This window comes from Hirundo rustica, chromosome 6 (assembly GCF_015227805.2).
Source record: "Hirundo rustica isolate bHirRus1 chromosome 6, bHirRus1.pri.v3, whole genome shotgun sequence".
NCBI lineage: Eukaryota > Metazoa > Chordata > Aves > Passeriformes > Hirundinidae > Hirundo > Hirundo rustica.
The window spans coordinates 11,158,637-11,175,336 of NC_053455.1; the positions used below are offsets into that span (position 1 = coordinate 11,158,637).

A 16,700-nucleotide genomic window follows, 5' to 3' on the forward strand; every position below is an offset into this window, starting at 1 on the left:
GTATCGGTTTTGCTTTTAAACACAAACCTTAGGATGCATCCAGACCCATCCAGCACATGATTACACAGCTGATGTGTACATTTCTCCTTTTTCCACTCTCATCAAAAGGTTCATCAAAGCTGTGGAGATGTTTGATATTCCTGGTGAGATGAGGTCAGTGCCCCTCTCTTGGAGCCGATTCATATGAAGTGAAGGCTGAAAGGGGACAGAGGGCATGGGAGAGAATAGGTACTATTTTTAGCACAGAGACATTTATCAGTAGCCTTGGCATCACTGGAAATCAGCAAAGAGAAGTCTCTGTTGGGGGTATGATTCATGAAATAATATACAGAAGACATGTGGCTACCTGCAAATAACAGACTTCCCTACGGTCATGCCATTGACACCTGTTGGCATTTGGATTCTATCATACTTGTGTGCCAATATTTCAGACTTATTATTTTTTTCCCTTGGCCTTTTAGGAGTTAGCGCAGATGGCGACTTCTCTTGTGTGTTTTGCCCTTTACACTTGTTTCCAGTGGCCACCTGACTGCCTTCATTGTGGATGTGTTCTTTTCAGAGCGCTATTGATTATATACAGCACTTTGTGGGAATCTGGTATAAAGGGACGGCTTTATAAGACATCATGGGCTCTAGGTATCTATTTTTATCAACCTAAGCAATTGTTGCTTTGAAAAAGAGACCCCTACTTCCCAGGCTGTGTGTTGCTGACCTCGGTTAGTCCGAACTCCTTTGACCTCAGTGCAGCTTAAGCGATGTGACAGCCGAGTCATCCCCTTTAATTCCAGTCTTTGTGAGGCTCATGTGATAATCATGCACTTGCTCTGTCAGAGGAACCGGCAAAGAGCGATTCTGTCTGTACTTGCTCCCTGCAGCAGACCTCCTTCTTGCATTCTCTCTTCCACCAGATTCCTTTCATTTTGTTGGTTCTATTCAGGAACAGAGAGGACTTTGTTGAATTGTCTTTGTGGTTTATTTTCCTGAACCTTGTAAGATAGCAGACTTTTGACACTATTTTATCCAATCCTTTATCACATGCACAATACCCTGAATGCTTAACGGAGGCTAGTGTGTGTTAATCTAACTATCTTCTTTTTTTTTTTTTCTTTTTTTTTTTTTTTTTTTCTTTTCAGGTTGGAGGCCAAGGCTGACTTCTGAATGCCAAGTCAGGAATAATGGCTGGAGTAAAATCTCAGGGAGGGGTATGTCCATGCAGCTGCAATAAAGGATTCAGTCAGAGGAACTGTAGTCATCAGTAGATTTCATCTTGTTTTTCATGTTCTCTGGTCTTGCTAGGCCGCGTGTGTCTATGTAGAAATCTATTCCTTTACAAGTGTAGAACACATCTTCATCAAATCGTCTTTGGGCAAATGTTCAAGAAGAGATAAAAACGCATTGGCTGGCCACTACAGCTGTTAATATTTTGCAGCTTTTATCTGAGCCTGTGAAAGTGTTTTGATGTGTTAAACTACTGTGGTCTGCACAGATACAGAAAGGCAGTTCAGAAGAGTGAGGTGAAGGACTCTAGTTTACAGATTTTACCATAAGTCTTCTCCAAGTCTCGAGACTAGTCAGTAGTGTGGTGAAGTCTAAAAAGAGCAGCTGACTCTAATCCTCTGTCCTGGCTGCTTTTCTCATGACCTGCCTCTCTACCTATTCCCAACACATAGCTGTGAATGTGTTTTCTTTATTTAATGCATCAAAACATGTTTTTTAAACCCATGGAAAATGTAGCCATTACTCAAGGCTGTCCTTGAGTGATAACTTTGTCTGTTTTGTCTATTGCCAGAAGGACGCAGTATGGTCCTGGAGTCTCTGGACAAGGTAATATCTGAGAGTTGCTTCATCAAACCTCTTCCCATGAGGGAAGGGATCTATAACTTTTGTTTTTAGTGGAACAGACTAATATCTCTGAAACTGTAGTAGGCACCAAAATACAGTGCTTCTGGACTTGGTATATAAAAAAAGGTCAGGCAGTGTTTAATCCTGAGAGTGACCTCATGGACCTTGAGAGAATTTCATCAAGGATGTAGTTAGTCTGTATTTTGCAATAATCTGAAGGAAATAGGCTTGACATTTCAGAGATAAAGCTCACAAGCAGCACTATTCCAGTCACCCAATGTTCTTTGTAAATGGGATTTCTGTGCTGTTTATTTCTAAAAAAGTCTCGTGTTCAAAACCTGGAACTTTCAGCCCTTACTTGAGCAAAAATTGCACAGAAACCAGTATGAATAGTGCCTAGAGCAAAGTGAAATAAAAGCTGGAGGATCTGGTGCTGTGTTATTTGGCTCATGCTGCAAAACTTCAGCAAATTTGTCTCTAGCGAGCAAAGTGAGCAGTTTTGACAGCTTTTATTATATTGAATTACAGTGACAAATAGGGGCATTGGTTTGCAGAACATTTGAAAACGTGATAAACACAGTAGTAATGAGAAAGATGTTTCTTTTTATTTGACAGAACACCACTGTTTTTCCTCATGCATGCAATTGCACAAAAAAGAAAAAAAAAGAAAAAAAGAAAAAAAAAAAAAAAAAAAAAAAAAAAAGACCTGGTTATTTGAGGCAAAATTCCTGAAATACTATTCTCTAAATCTCTAGGCTTTCATTTATTACTTTTTATTCACAGAAGTATTTGATGATTATATTGTCCACAAAAATTGTCGCAGTGATAAAATAAAATAAAATAGAATAAAATAGTTCAAACCTAGAGTGCCACAGTGTTTTCCTATGAACTTAAGTATGAATTTAAAATCAAACATGCTTTTCAACATTAAAAATCTTATTGCCCAGAGGATAAATGCTTGCAAGGAGAAAATTGCTCTTATATCCCTCAAGAAATTATAGACTTTGGGTTGTTTAACTCCAGTTTCACCCACCATGGAGCTCTTTGAACTTTGAAGCCTACAGAGAGCAACTTGTACTACAGAAGAAAATAATTTAACATCCACGTGCACACAACAGTTGTAGCAAGCTCACTGGAGTGTAATCTCTTTGGAAAGCGGCTAGTGTTATGAGTGCTGCTAAAAATAGCAATAATAGCGAGATAATTTTGCTTATCCACCAGTAAACACTTGCAAATGAAGGCATTTTGCCGCAGCTGTTAGGGATTCAATCACTTCTAACAAAGGTGCTTAGTCCAAGATGCTGGAATTTTACATGAGTGTAGATTTCACTGAAAACTGTTTAGTGCTGCCGTCTGGTGTGTTCCTAAACTTGCATCCCTCTCCATCTTCTTTAAACATGGAGTTGCTGTCGCCTGTGCAGGTTCATTCTGTTATGCTGGTCCCAGACCCATATATTCCAGCACCTCTTTTATTTTCGGTGTGGCAGTAAAATGGAACCAGGAGGTTGCTGCTGTTCAGACAAATGCTCGCCCGTTTGAGCCCTCCCCACAGGTTCATCTTTGTGTGCATGCCCTTCACACATGCATGTTCCTGCCAGCATATGTGCTTATCTTGCTGGTTTTCTAATTTTCCGAGCAATTTTCAGGAGGCTTAGCTGAGCTGTGTCTCTGCTGGCTGAGTTATTTCCTTACTTCTTCCTTCCTTTTCACTTGCCCGTTCCACTCTCCTCCCTGCAGCCTGCGGAGATGCCGCCGTGAGCCGCCCCGGGCAGGGACGCTTCTCCCGGAGCCTCCTGCCAGCGGGGCCGGCTCTCTGCGAGTTCATCCGCCCCGGAGCTCGCTCTGCGTGTGCTGATGCAGTGGGGTGCGGTACCAGCTGAGAGCAAGCCGCCAAGAAAGCCACAGGAGTACAATGAGGATGGAAATGAAGCAAGATGTGACAAACCTGCCGCTAGGGCAGCCTCAGCTCACCCAGACCGTGCTGAGCAGAGGAACCGCTGAAGGAATTTTTCATGCAGCGTCACATCCTCGAAGGTTGTTTTTCAGAGCACAGAAATGCCTTTTGTTGTCTCAGAAGCCACCTCGTGCACATTTACAACTTTTAAATCAGTCTTACTTGGATTCGGCAGAACTGGGGGTAGGGAAATCCTATTAAGTCTTACTATCATTTGAACTACCAGAGCAGTATTGTTCTATATGTTAATTTGCCAAGCACTCTGTTCCTGTTTAAATAACTCAGTGTAAACATCATGTAATTATTGTCTGTGACTCTTAATACATATTAATATGGTCGAATAATGATTTTTAATATTTCCCCTAGAGTTCAAACACCTTCCTGCCTCTTTTTAAAGATTTAGCCATTCCTGCTCATCCAGAAGGTTATGTTAATTTTGATGAGGCAGTGAAGGAAAGGTGAAACTATACTGACAGCTTATGCCATATGTTCCTTAGTCAAATTGCTTTTGGACTCCCTGTTGCATGAACTGATTCCCTTAAAACAAGATGCAAAAGGAGCATTGTCTCTTGAAACCTCTTCAGAAACACAGTGAGGAAGGAAGTGTCTAGTATAGCTTCTTACACCCAATGCAGATTATTCCCACTGGCTGCTGAAAGTGATGTGTGAAACAGTACATATTCTCCCATGTGCTCCAGCCCCTGGAGAGGCAGGAGAGGTAGGAATAAGCTACCATCACAGGCAGAGAGTGAGTTTATTTGACTGAGATTATTTTAGCCCAATGCACCTACTCCCTGTCCAGCAGTCTTGTCTCTCAGCTCACACCCTTGTATCCCCAGCTTACTGGGAGACACCATTCCCTCTCTCCCTCTTCCAGTCATTCCCATCCAGTCTCACCCTGGCAGCCTCCTTACTCCATGGCTAGGGTTTCTGCAGAGCTGTGTGCTCTGGCCTTGCACGGAGCTCCTCTGGGATCTTGGGGCTGTGGTAAGAGCTGCTGCAGTCCCAGAGCAATGAGGTGGCACCTTCCCTCTGTGCAAGGGTTGCTGCCCTGGCCATGCTGAAACCTTCACCAATGACAGACCTAAAGTAAACAGGTGAGTGCCCAAAAGTAAGGAGACTTCACACCGGGACTTTTGCCTGTAGGAAAAATACTTGAGTCCAGTAAACATGCGGGCCTGATTCATGGAGACATCCAGGTGGAGACCTCTTAATACCAGGAGAGAAGTAAGATGCAGCCCTGGAAATATGTTCCTAGAAGGAAGGCGGACAGCTCTCACTGACACTGCGGTGATACTGCCATGTTGTTAACAGTGTCCCCACCACTCCAGCAAGTTGCCCAGTGAAAAAGGACCTGATGCTGCTGGTTGACAACAGCTGAACATGAGCCAGCATGTGCCTAGGTGGCCAAGAAGGTCAGTGGCATCCTGGCTTCTATCAGGAATAGTGTGGCCAGCAGGACCAGAGCAGGGATCCTCTCCCTGTACTCTGCTCTGGTGAGGCCACACCTTGTGTCCTGTGTCCAGGTCTGGACCCCTCAATTCAGGAAGACCATTGAGGGGCATGTCCAGAGAAGGGCAATGGAGCAGGTGAGGGGTCTGGAACACAAGTCTGCTGAGGAGTGCCTGAGGGATATGGGGGTGTTTAGCCTGGAGAAAAGGAGGCCTGGGAGACCTTATTGCTCTTCACAACTAACTGCCTGCAAGGAGGTTGTGGTGAGATGGGGGTCAGTCTCTTCTTAAGCAAGCAATAGGACGAGGGGAAATGGCCTCAAGTTATACCAGGGGAGGTTTAGATTTGCCCACCAAAAACATTGTCAGACATTAGCAGGGTGTGCCCAGGGGTGAGGTTGAGTCACTACACCTTGAGCTATTTAGAAAACATGTAGCACTCAGGGACGTGCTTTAATGGTGGACTTGGCAGTACTGAATTAATGGTGGGACTTGATGATCTAAAAGTTCTTTTCCAACCTAAACAGTTCTATGATTCTATGATTTTTTCGCTGTAGCTGTTGTGCAACAGCATCAAGCTGGAGAGACACCCACAGGGGGTTGTGAGTTGGACCTCTCTGCAGGGTGGTGGGTCATCAGGTCTCTTTACAGTGGCAGTCAAAAAAAGAGAGGGAGAACATGGAGACACTTCAAAGAAGGACATGAGTAGGCAGAAAAGGAATGAGAGAGCAATAGCTGTGGTGTTGGCTTAGGAATCTGGAGATATACAAGTATATTTGGTAGCCTTAGGGCTACCTCTTTGGTCTGGACAGACACTGAAGCTCCTGGTGGCTGGAACAGAAGTAGAAAGAAATCTCTATACATTCTGTGTGACTGGCAGTGGAGCTGGAAAGGGACACTGTCTCTGAAGGGCATGTGGGGAGGAAAGACAGAGGAGCTAAAGACAGACACTGCCAGAATGATTTCTTGGTGACCTGGCTTATGGGTGGCTTACTGGTGGCCTGGAATGGGTTATGCAAGAGGCTGCAATGACCTGTCCAGCCTGTCGCCCCAGATTTGTCAGGTTGAGGTCAAGTAGCTGATCACATGCTCTGCTGGGAGCTCGTAGGCAGCCAGACCCATACTTGTATTGATACAGTGCCTGAATCTCTGTAGGAGATTGTCAGTAGAGTTTGCCCAGGTGCTGAAAAGTGTTCTGTTGCCAATATCTGAGGTAGGATGAAAGCCTTAGTTCCCATGGCACAGAGCAGTATTTCAAATAGCTGCTCTTTTGCAGGTGGCTGGTGTACTTGCCAGTTGTCCCTGAGCCTTCTGTTTAGGGCTTAGAAAGGGGAAGAGAGGAAAGCTCTTTGCTGAGGTATTTTTGGAGGGTACTAAGGAGTTTTTTTAGTTTGTTTGGATATTTGGAGAGTGCACATAGGCTAAGAACCTGCACCAGCTTTCAATGTATTTTCAGTGGACATGCTGCACGAGCAGACCAAATAGCTAATCTTAGTGACCTCTATCTCAATTGCACCCATGACTGGTAATATTGGTGAGAACTTTGAATGGCAAAACTCTCTAAGGCAACTGCAGAAGATTTCTCTCTCACTACAGGTTTCTAGAAGGGGAACTAGAGGAAGACCTGAAGTTGGTCTGATGAAAACAGAAGTGTTGCCTCCATCAAGTGCAATCCTAGATGCACAGCACAAACTCTTCCAAGGGAGAATGAACATCTCCTGTAAGCACGAAGAGACTGACATGAAGAGAGGATAACATGTCTGCCATCAGTCTGGGTTAGCTGCCCTTATCTTTGGCATCAGGCTTGTCTATGCCTTGGAGGTCCACCTGAACAAGTCTGTCCACCTGACACAAAGGACTGTTTTTAAGAAGGCAGATCTTATGATAGATGGGAAATAGTAGCAAGGGCTGTATGGATGAGCACAAGCAGCTTGTTCCGGAGAAGTGAGGCAAGGGGGAGCAGTGGTGATGCTGCTGCTGCCTGCACATTGGACAATGGTTGTCAGAAAGCCTGGAGCACAGCCCACCTTCAATGTGCTTGCTGTGCTGTGGAACACACAAGGGATGGGTGTGCTGTGTGGGTCAAGCTGGAGCGGTGTGTGGGGTGGTTCAGAGGCTGGGGCTCACTGGTTCCTGCTTGGTGGAACTAACCCTGGCCAGTGAGACATGGGCTCTCTGACACTGGGAGAGGAAGATCTGTCCTGTTACATTAACAGGGAATGGATCTGGACTTCCTAAGTCTCTGCTAGATTCTACTGCGACTCCAGCACTTGAATCTGTTTCTCTTATTGTACATTACTCTCCTCTGGGGAATCCCTCTTTCTCTGTAAAATAAACACAAAGAATAAGGTACAACTGACTTTATTAAGTTATCCAAGAGATGTTGTGCAGGACAGTATCCCTGGAAGTCATCCCCTTGCTCCAAGGAAAGATCACACTTAACTAGATGGTCCCTGAGAGAAATTTCCTGTAACTCCTCCCTGCCACCTCCAGTAATGCAGCATCAACTACACACTGAGGCTTCAAATCTTCACTCCCCTTGCACTTCATTTATTTTTGCTGTCCTGACCTCAGTGTATCTTTGCTGCAAGTCAAGACTAAAATTTCTTGTCCAACTCTTGCTGCATATGGCAACGCTTTCTTTTGGTAACAGCTTTTCCTTCATATTGGACAACTCTTTGGAGGCCTCTTTTCCTCTATCAAGGCCTCTCTTTTCTATAGCACTTAATCTTCTTGTTGTGCTCCTCTGGCCTCTCTCTGGCTGCCCTGCACTGCTCTTCTGGTGTGAGTCTCGTGTCCCTGTCGACCTTGTTAGCAATTTAGGTCTAATATTTGATGCTGAACACAAACCTAGGACTGAGGCAACTTGCTCCAAAGACCAGGATCCTGGCAGAGTTCTAGCATGTGGTGCTCCTAAAGAGTAATAACTCCACAAGGATTTGGTGACCCCTCTGTAAGACCTGAGGAAGAGAGTGCTGGCCAAGGCCTGGGGAGTTCTGTGGCATGTTGGCCCTCCCTGCTCCATCTGCTTTCTATTGCATTTGAAAAGGAAATGAACTGAGCTAAATGATTTCAAAGTGACATTCTCCACACTGCACTCTAATTCCATAATTGCCATCTTCATGCAGCTCCCAGTACTATATGTTTAAAATAACAGCCTTCAAAAAGAGCCAAAGCTTCGAAAGGCCATGCACCACCTCTGCTGGAGCAGTAAAATGATGGCAGAATAATTTCCACATGCAGTGGATAGCTGTTTGGTTATTTGGGGGTTGAGCATAGTTACTTCCTTTGCCAGGAATTTCTCTAAGTCAGGAATCAAAATTACTTTTTTCCTTTGTGAACTCTTTTAAATGCTGTATTGACTGATGTATCAGCCATAGTTTGGCCTACAGTTGATATCTCAAACTTTCTGGTGCATCTCCATATGGAGAGAGGGGTGAGATAAATATTTACTTTCTGCCCTTTGATCTGATTAATTTCTCATGTGCAGTTATGTAAATGCCTCTGTAGCAATGATAGCACTGGCTTGGTTTAGTCTGACATCCATTAACAGCATCTTCAGTGTGATGTAACATCTGGGACAAGAAAGCTAATGCTCAGACAGTTGACAGTGGGCTGCCACCAAAGATATGTTAGCCAGTGGTGGTTTGTACATCGTGGCTCAGGAACTGCAGGCTAAGATACTTCAGCATGCAAGACTAATTGTGATTTTTCCTAACCCATTAGTTGGTTTGTGTTGCATTCTTTTTCTAATCTCCATTTGCTCCACGCACACATTGTGTTTTCTCTTCCCTTGTGTTTTTGGTGAGATTTTTTTTAGTTCTTGAAATCTTCCTCTGAATCAGTTCTGCATTTTTAGATTAATATATCTACCAGCATGATTGACTTTGCTGTGTAGTATTGAGTCCATTCCTGGAATTCATCAAGTTATTGTAAAGACTCTTGTATGTATTCCATTAAGTGAATGTGTATCTTGCCATAGTTTTAAACAACCCTTCTGTTGATTTTGACAGAGAGAATTCAACTTTTTTCTTAAAGTAAAAAACAACCAGAATAAAAATAGCAAGCAATCTTTTCAGCAACGAGCAGTCAGAATTTATGTTCTCATTGGGCACGGCTCTGAAGATGTGATGATTCCATTCAGCTGAGCATCAACAAGATCAAAAGACTTTGTTGAAGTGTAACTGTCACTTTGATCAGAGCCGTACTGGAAACTTAATTAAATGAGTGGCTTTTTTTTGACAGTTGCTTCTTTTGACTATTTCTAGTTGTGGTTTTGATACTATGGGAAAATAACCTGACTCTGTTGACTCCAGACACTGTGGTTGGATTTTGGGTGAGAGATTAGGTCAGGCTTTCCTTTTTTTCTCCAGTAAATACAGTTGTCTTGAATTTCACCTTGAATTTTGGATCCATCCAGCTGATTTCTGAAGTTAGACTTTTTTTTTCTTTTTGCCTTGATTACAAGTTATTGCATTAATTTCAGATTTTCCAACATTCTCAATAATTCTGAAACGGATGCCGTTTCCTATTCTGGGCAGGAGAAATGATCTGATGGCCGATGCCCTGGCCTGAGGCTTGAAAAATTTTGATAGAATTATGTGGAAAAACATGTCCATATTTTGTGTGGGGGTTCAATGACTTGAAGTTTGGTTTTGTTGCACTTCCATTGTGCTTGACTTTGTGAAATCACTGTGAAGGCTAGAGAAGACTGTAGAATGGAGCTGGTTTGGGAGGCTGGTGTCAGGAACGAGCAATGCAGGTCTCTCGACAGGAAGATTTTTGACTGACCCTTCCTTTGCATTCTCTCACTCAGGTGGTGACTGAATTCATCTTTGAAATGATTTACCCCCAGCTAAATATAAATGGCTGGGAACAAATCAACCAGTTATTTCAGCTTAGTTCTGAAGTTATCTATAAAATTCTTGGTTCAGGGTATTCTGCAATTCTTTCTTGGACATGTAGTGATAATAGTTTATCTGGAAAAGCCAATTTTTCTTCTTTTGCAATTGGGTTTTGACTCCTTTGAATACTTCTAAAAGTCTCAAATTTAAAGCTGGGACATCAATTTCTTCAAGTCTTGTCTTTTACCTCGTGGTATAGTAGTTAGAGCACTACCACATTACACACAACCAGATGGTGATTTCAATTTTTAAAAATTATGGACAACCAATGAGTGCCTGCAGATGAGGTACTCTAAAGGCTCTTTTCTCTTTTCCTAACAATCCTCTACAAGCAGCAGCTGTGGTCATGTTCAGAGGTTCAAATGACTAGATTTGGGGCAAATGAACATCCTGAATTTGGATGCTCAGCTCTGAACTTCATGGCATTCAAAATATTTATTGCATGCTAGACTTGAAGCCACAGCTTCCCATCACTGTAATTTTGCTGCTCCTGACAGGAGGACCACTTTCAGAGCTGGTGGTGAAAATGTTACACACTTGTCCTCACTCTTAGAAGACACGGCAGTAGCACTCATCTTCAATTTCTGCTTTTTACATGAGAAATCACCTGGCAATTTTTCTGATATTGACTCTCTGATGATACAGATAAAATGTCTGCTTTGTCCAGAGCTTGGGCTGTCCCGAGGTCCCCTGCAGAACTAGCTTTGTGTGGGAATGTCCATCCATTTTTTCCCCCTAAACTGACACTTTTCAACAAGGGTTGGTTACCAGGTTCCTCAAAAAAATTAATCAGATGGCTAAAGATTACTTGTGGCCTGAGGGCTATGGCCTTTTGAGAGAATCTTGTTAAAAAAAAAACAAACAGGAAAGGCCCAAACAGGAAGAGCAGTTTAGAGCTGTCTTCAGTAAAAGGAGTGCTTGGTAGCAGAACGGCATGACACCTTGTATCCCTCACAATGAATATATCTAAATTCTAATTTCCTGAACTCTGGAGAGGAGTCAAATGTCTGAAGAGAGTTTCTTTGCTCATGGGTCCAAAACTTCTGCATTCAGAGAGCTGGGCAGACAGCTTGTCTCCACTTTTTTTGGAAGTGTGTTGCCAGATCTTGCCTGGCTGCTTCTGACAGCCAGTATTTCCCACTGCAGGGCCGGCTGCTGCCTCCTCCTGTTGTGTCTCAGCTGCCTTTGAAGACCAGCAGACAGCTTGGACCTTGCCATTCACAAGTCACATTCCCAACCCATGTCCAGTGTGTGCCATAATCCCAGCATTTGCTAAACAGGGGAAAATATGGATATTCCTGTATTTCTGCTGAGCAGATGTGCTCCCCACAGTCCTGGTGAGGCAGTGTGACTGCCTGGCCTCCTCTATCACAGCCGTGGGGATAAGCCATGAAATTTCCTTCTGATTCCTAGGTTACTTTATGCTCTGAAGCTTGAAAGCGTAAAGCTTTCCAAAGCACTTGGCTTTATCAAATGCTTGTAATCCTTGTGTATTTTTTATTGCCCATGTGAAGGTTACCAATGTAACTTCATGGATTTCTAGCAGAATAGTCTTGATTTCTAGCCATGTGAGAAGAGGATCATATTCCAGGACTTTTCAGCCTGGGACATATTTTCAATTGGAAGAAACAGCATTTTGTCTGTAGACATTTTCAAACCTAAATTATCCTTCTATTTGTGCTCCACCAATTAATTTCATTGATATTTTGATTTCTTGGCCTGGTTTTGGTTGGAAATGAAAGTTGAAATTCTGCCTTTTGATTAGGTCTTATGCAGCATGGGATTCTTTTATTGCCTAATTTAACATACACACACACACACACACACACACACACACACACACATATATATATATATATATATGCATCTCTCTGTAATGAGCACCTTAGGACCCTAAATAAAAGTTTATTACAATTGAGTGTTACTTGTAACAGCATTTGGCAATTTACTGACAAATGGAAAAATGTCCAATTTTAATCCTGTAGGAATTGTATAGTAACTTCATGGGTAAGTTTCATATTGATCAACTCTCAAAAATATCTTGTAAGGAATGCCATAAATACTCGAGAATAGAACACTCATGTATTTACAAGCTAAACACAGCTTGCAGTGAAGAAAGCAAGAGAAGTAAAACCATGATACTGGGGTCAGCCTTACGTCCCTGAGATTTTTCTGTGTGGGAATTTGGCACAAGCAGATCTACTATGGCAAAATTAGAGTGTTTTGAGCATGCTGAACATCCCTTTTAAGCTCCCCCAGGCAGCTGTTTAACACTCCCCTCTTGTTGCTGCATTCCTCCTCCTCATCTCTGATGTTTGGAGCTGTTGCTCTGCTGACCTTCATCTTTCCAAATCAACTTCTCTGCCTTGCAGACCGTTTTTTCCTTTTTTTTCTTTCTTTTAAACAAAGGTTGACCTGCGTATCTTTAAGCATTTAGTTCAAAACCTTTGTTTCACATTTTACTTTCCTTACTTCTCTTTCCCCCTCTATCCCCAAGCTTTTCAAGACTGGCACTTGCTTTTAGGAGAAGCCCTTGAAGAGAGACAGGGCAAGCAAGGGGGCACCTTCATGGTTAGGAAAACACAGGGGAAAGTATTTTCACTTTGTTTCCCTCCCTCCAGCTAATACCGGAAGCTCTTTGTTGAGACTGGTTGCGTGATAGCTTCAGTGCCCCTCTTCTCTGCGGGTCAGTGGGGACAATGGGCTGTTGAGCACCTCTGAAAATCCTTCTCCTTAGGAAGCCCTGCCTAGAAAGGCTGGGCTAGGTCAGGCTTAGCCCCACATTGCTACAGGTCATTTCTGATTTGGGCCTGGTCTCACCTGACATATGCCAACCCAATGGCTCAGCTAGTCTTTGGCTATTTTTGTCTTTTCTTTAGGGAGACAGCTTGACTGCTTAATGCAGTGCTTAATTCTCAGGTCATGATCTGCAGGTCTTCAGGTCATAGGGGAATTTTGGCTTGCCAAGTGTTAAACCTTCTGTGTTTATAAGCATTAAACCTTAATGTGGTTACTGCTCGCTGCTCTCTGTGTTTTGTTTCAGTCTTGTGAAGACTATGACATTTAGCTTAAGGGCACTGCAGACAGTAACTCAAGCTTTGTTTAAGACATGGCAGATAAAAATTTTTCATGCTACGAACATATTACGGTAATGTGGGACACTTTATGCTGTGTAAATACAAAACTAGCATGTTACAAGGAAGAGGTATTTGATATTTTCTTGCCAAGGAAAATATTTACTTATTTTTATAATATCGATTCGTACATCATTAAAAAACCACCTTATTTAGTTGGCTTTTGTGTGAATTAGGAGACGGAATCTTAAATTTATTTTAAAAATACAAACTCACATCATGGATTCAATTCTACGCAATGTGGGAGTGCTGACCTCTGTAGTCACTTCCAAAGAACATTTCTGGTTGGCTTTTCCAGCCACTGCAGACCTAGCAGCCTGCAGGTGAATAACATGTGGGGAGGACTCACTCTCTTCAGTCTTCCCCCCGTCTTACTTCTCTGATAGCTTTGGATCAGCACAAAGTTCTTTTCCCACTGAACATCTGCTGACCTCAGTGATCTGCTGAAGTCAGTCAGCCTCTGCTGACCTCAGTGATTTCCCTAAGAGCTGTAGTGTACATGGAGGCTTTCCTGACCTCAAGACCCATACGTTAAGGGCCTGTCTCAAACCTCTCTGAGTGGAAGGCAAACCTTTAACCAGCCTAAATAGTCTCTAAATTGAGCCTTATTCCAGAATTTACTAGTGAAATACAATAGGGATTCTGTGTCCTGGCATGTTTTAAGCAAGAGTGCTTTTCTGCTTCTGGACAAAGAGGGTAAAGCTTTATTTGTATGGGATGGGATCAGTTCCTGATGTGGATCCAGGGGCTTGTGTGTAAAAGGCCATGAACAACTCCTTTGAAAGCACTGAGGATTGTTTAAAAGACCACTTGGCAGTTTTTAGTCTTGCTACAAAAATGTGTGCAAATCTTATTTCAAGGTAAGTGGAAAAACCCCAAATACTGAGCTATTAAATTTAATCTCTTATCCAGAACACTGTAATAAACAAAGAAGGATGAAAATACCTATATACCAAAGAACCATGCAAACATACAAGAGCTTTTAAATTCTTGTTTGCCAGGACTCCAAATAATGCCTGGTTGTACACTATATATTTGTAGATGGTATTTCTGTTTGATTTCATTCAGACCTCCAAAGCTGTCTCTTCTCCAGGTGGAAATGTGTGGAGGCATTACTTTACTTAGCTATATGAGAGGGTCTTACACAAGTGCTTGGATGAAGTCTAGCTATAAAAAGCAGTGATTATTTTGTCTAGTATGTACTGTTAAGGGAAAAGACCTATACAACAAGGTACTTCGCTCTTTTCCACGTTATGGAGGAATTGCTGGCATGGTACAATGTGTTATTGGAAGCCAAATTCTGACCTCATTTGTAAATGTACAGATTTTATAGAATATGAGAGGCTTGGATGTGTGTAAATGAGATCAGGAGTTTACTTCAGTTTTTAGAAATTTAAAGGGAAATACAACCATAGAAAAAAAGAGGTGAAATGGTCCTCAAAAGAACCTCCATCATCTGTGTGTAACAAAATAGGACCAATTATACCTGGGTCATTCCTGTCAGCTGTTCATTTAACTTGTACTAGAAAATAACACATTACAGGAAAATCAAGATGGTCTATTCCAATGCCCAGATGATATATTCCAATGATTCACAGTTGTGTTTTTCTTAAGTCAAATCTGAACCTTCCCTACTGCAATCTTAGCCCTATTCCTTTTTGTCCTATCTACCATGCAATATCACACTACTGATTTTTATATTGCTAGGAATATATATTCCTGTGTTGTCTATCTGGAGGTGTTCACAGACATGTTGTCCAACAGAACAATTGTAATTTAATTAAGGTGCTATGAGACAACAAGAATAGAAACTATTACGTCTACTAACAACAGTCGTATCTCTGCTTATCAGCATAATAGCAAACCAATTTAATTAAATGCGTTGGCTCAGTCAAGAGAGTTTGCAGTCTGAATTTGCCATTCCTGTTAATGGAGCCAAATTTGTTTATTTTTAGGGATTCCAGAAATTCATGTAACCATTTTCCAAGAATGGCTGTTGTCAGCAGACTGACAGTAGTGTTGAATCTTTTGTGCTGGTTATAACAAGGATTTTTATTCCTGAAGAGGTATCCACTGAAAGGCAGGAGCACATGCAGTTACAGACTGTGATGGGCATGTATGATGTTGATGATGTGAAGATGACAGAAGGACCTTTAAAAGAAAACCAGACAGACCACAGAGAGAAGGGGATTCAAGGTAGGGCACCATGGACTTGGCAAAGGAGATGAATATTTTGTCCTTGTAAAGGAAGTGTTCTAAAAATGCCTCACTGTTGGCTCTGCTCCACTGACATTAGTGAAGCTGGAAGACATAGTAATAGCCTAAAAGATCAAAAGCATGAGTTCTCTGCTGTGCCATACTGGTGGAGCTGGAAAAGGTCTCAAAACAGTGGGAAATCCTTAGCAAACATCCCTGCTATAGACAGGACCCCATGGAGCTTCTAGGAGTTAAATCTGCAGGAAATAAAAAGATGATGAGGGAGTGTGAGAGATGCAGTGCAGACCATTCTTAATAGGAGTAAAACTGAACATAGCTCAAAATATAATATACAGAATATAATTGAAAAAGATGGGTTTTGAATGAACAATAACCTTTAAATTCTTTAGTGTGTGTTCTCTGAGCTGTAGAATGTTCTGATTGTTAAGGCAATTAGCTTTTAAAAATAGTTATTTTTTTAGATTTTAATTACATGCTGCATTTTGCCTTTGTTATTAGATGGGGTCAGTAAGGTTACTGAAGTAATTATTGCGCTCTGCTTGGCACTGGTTAAAGCATAACTGGAGTAACAGCATTCAATTCTGTATGAAAAAATGTGGACAAATTGAAGAATTTAGAGTGGAAGAAAGATGGTAAGAAGTCTGGCATTCAGATCTAAGAGGAAAGGTTAAGATAACTTCGCACCTTTAGCCTAAAGGCAAAAGTAGAGTGTGGGGAACATAATAACGGGAGACATAAAGGAATGTTATAAAGAGGACAAGGATCAATTATTCTCATTAGTCAACAAAGATGGGACAAATAATAATTGGCTGAAGCAGAAGGGAAGTTTTAGGTTAAATATTAGGCAAAACTGTAGAAGAACTGTTTGTCAGCTGGAGAAGCTGCCAAGAGCCTTTGGACAATCACTGTTGTTGGAGTTATTTGAGGCCAGACACCCATCTGCAGGAACAGTTATAGAATAATTAGATCAATCCTGCCACAGACAGAAGGGTAGGCAAGGGGTCCTTCTGGCCTCAGTGACCAAGATTTTGTTATGGATCTATTTTTTCAGGATTCATGCCCACCTACTATTTTGTAAACTATGGTGTCTGCCTCAACCTCCATTAAAATAAAGAAGGAGAACAAAAATTTAAAGCTCCTCTTCATAGGGGCAGAAAACATGTTAGAAATAAAATTATCCCCTGATCTGTGGCCATGC

The 16,700-nt window shown here is 42.1% G+C and overlaps 1 long non-coding RNA gene across 1 annotated transcript in view; it reads right to left on the bottom strand.

The window, feature by feature from the left end:
- LOC120754642 (uncharacterized) overlaps positions 1 to 16,700 on the bottom strand; it is a 42,537-nt gene that overhangs the window by 3,626 nt on the left and 22,211 nt on the right. The window contains exon 2 of the long non-coding RNA XR_005701508.1: positions 28 to 195. This is a non-coding gene — a long non-coding RNA (uncharacterized LOC120754642). The remainder of the gene's footprint in view (positions 1 to 27; positions 196 to 16,700) is intronic.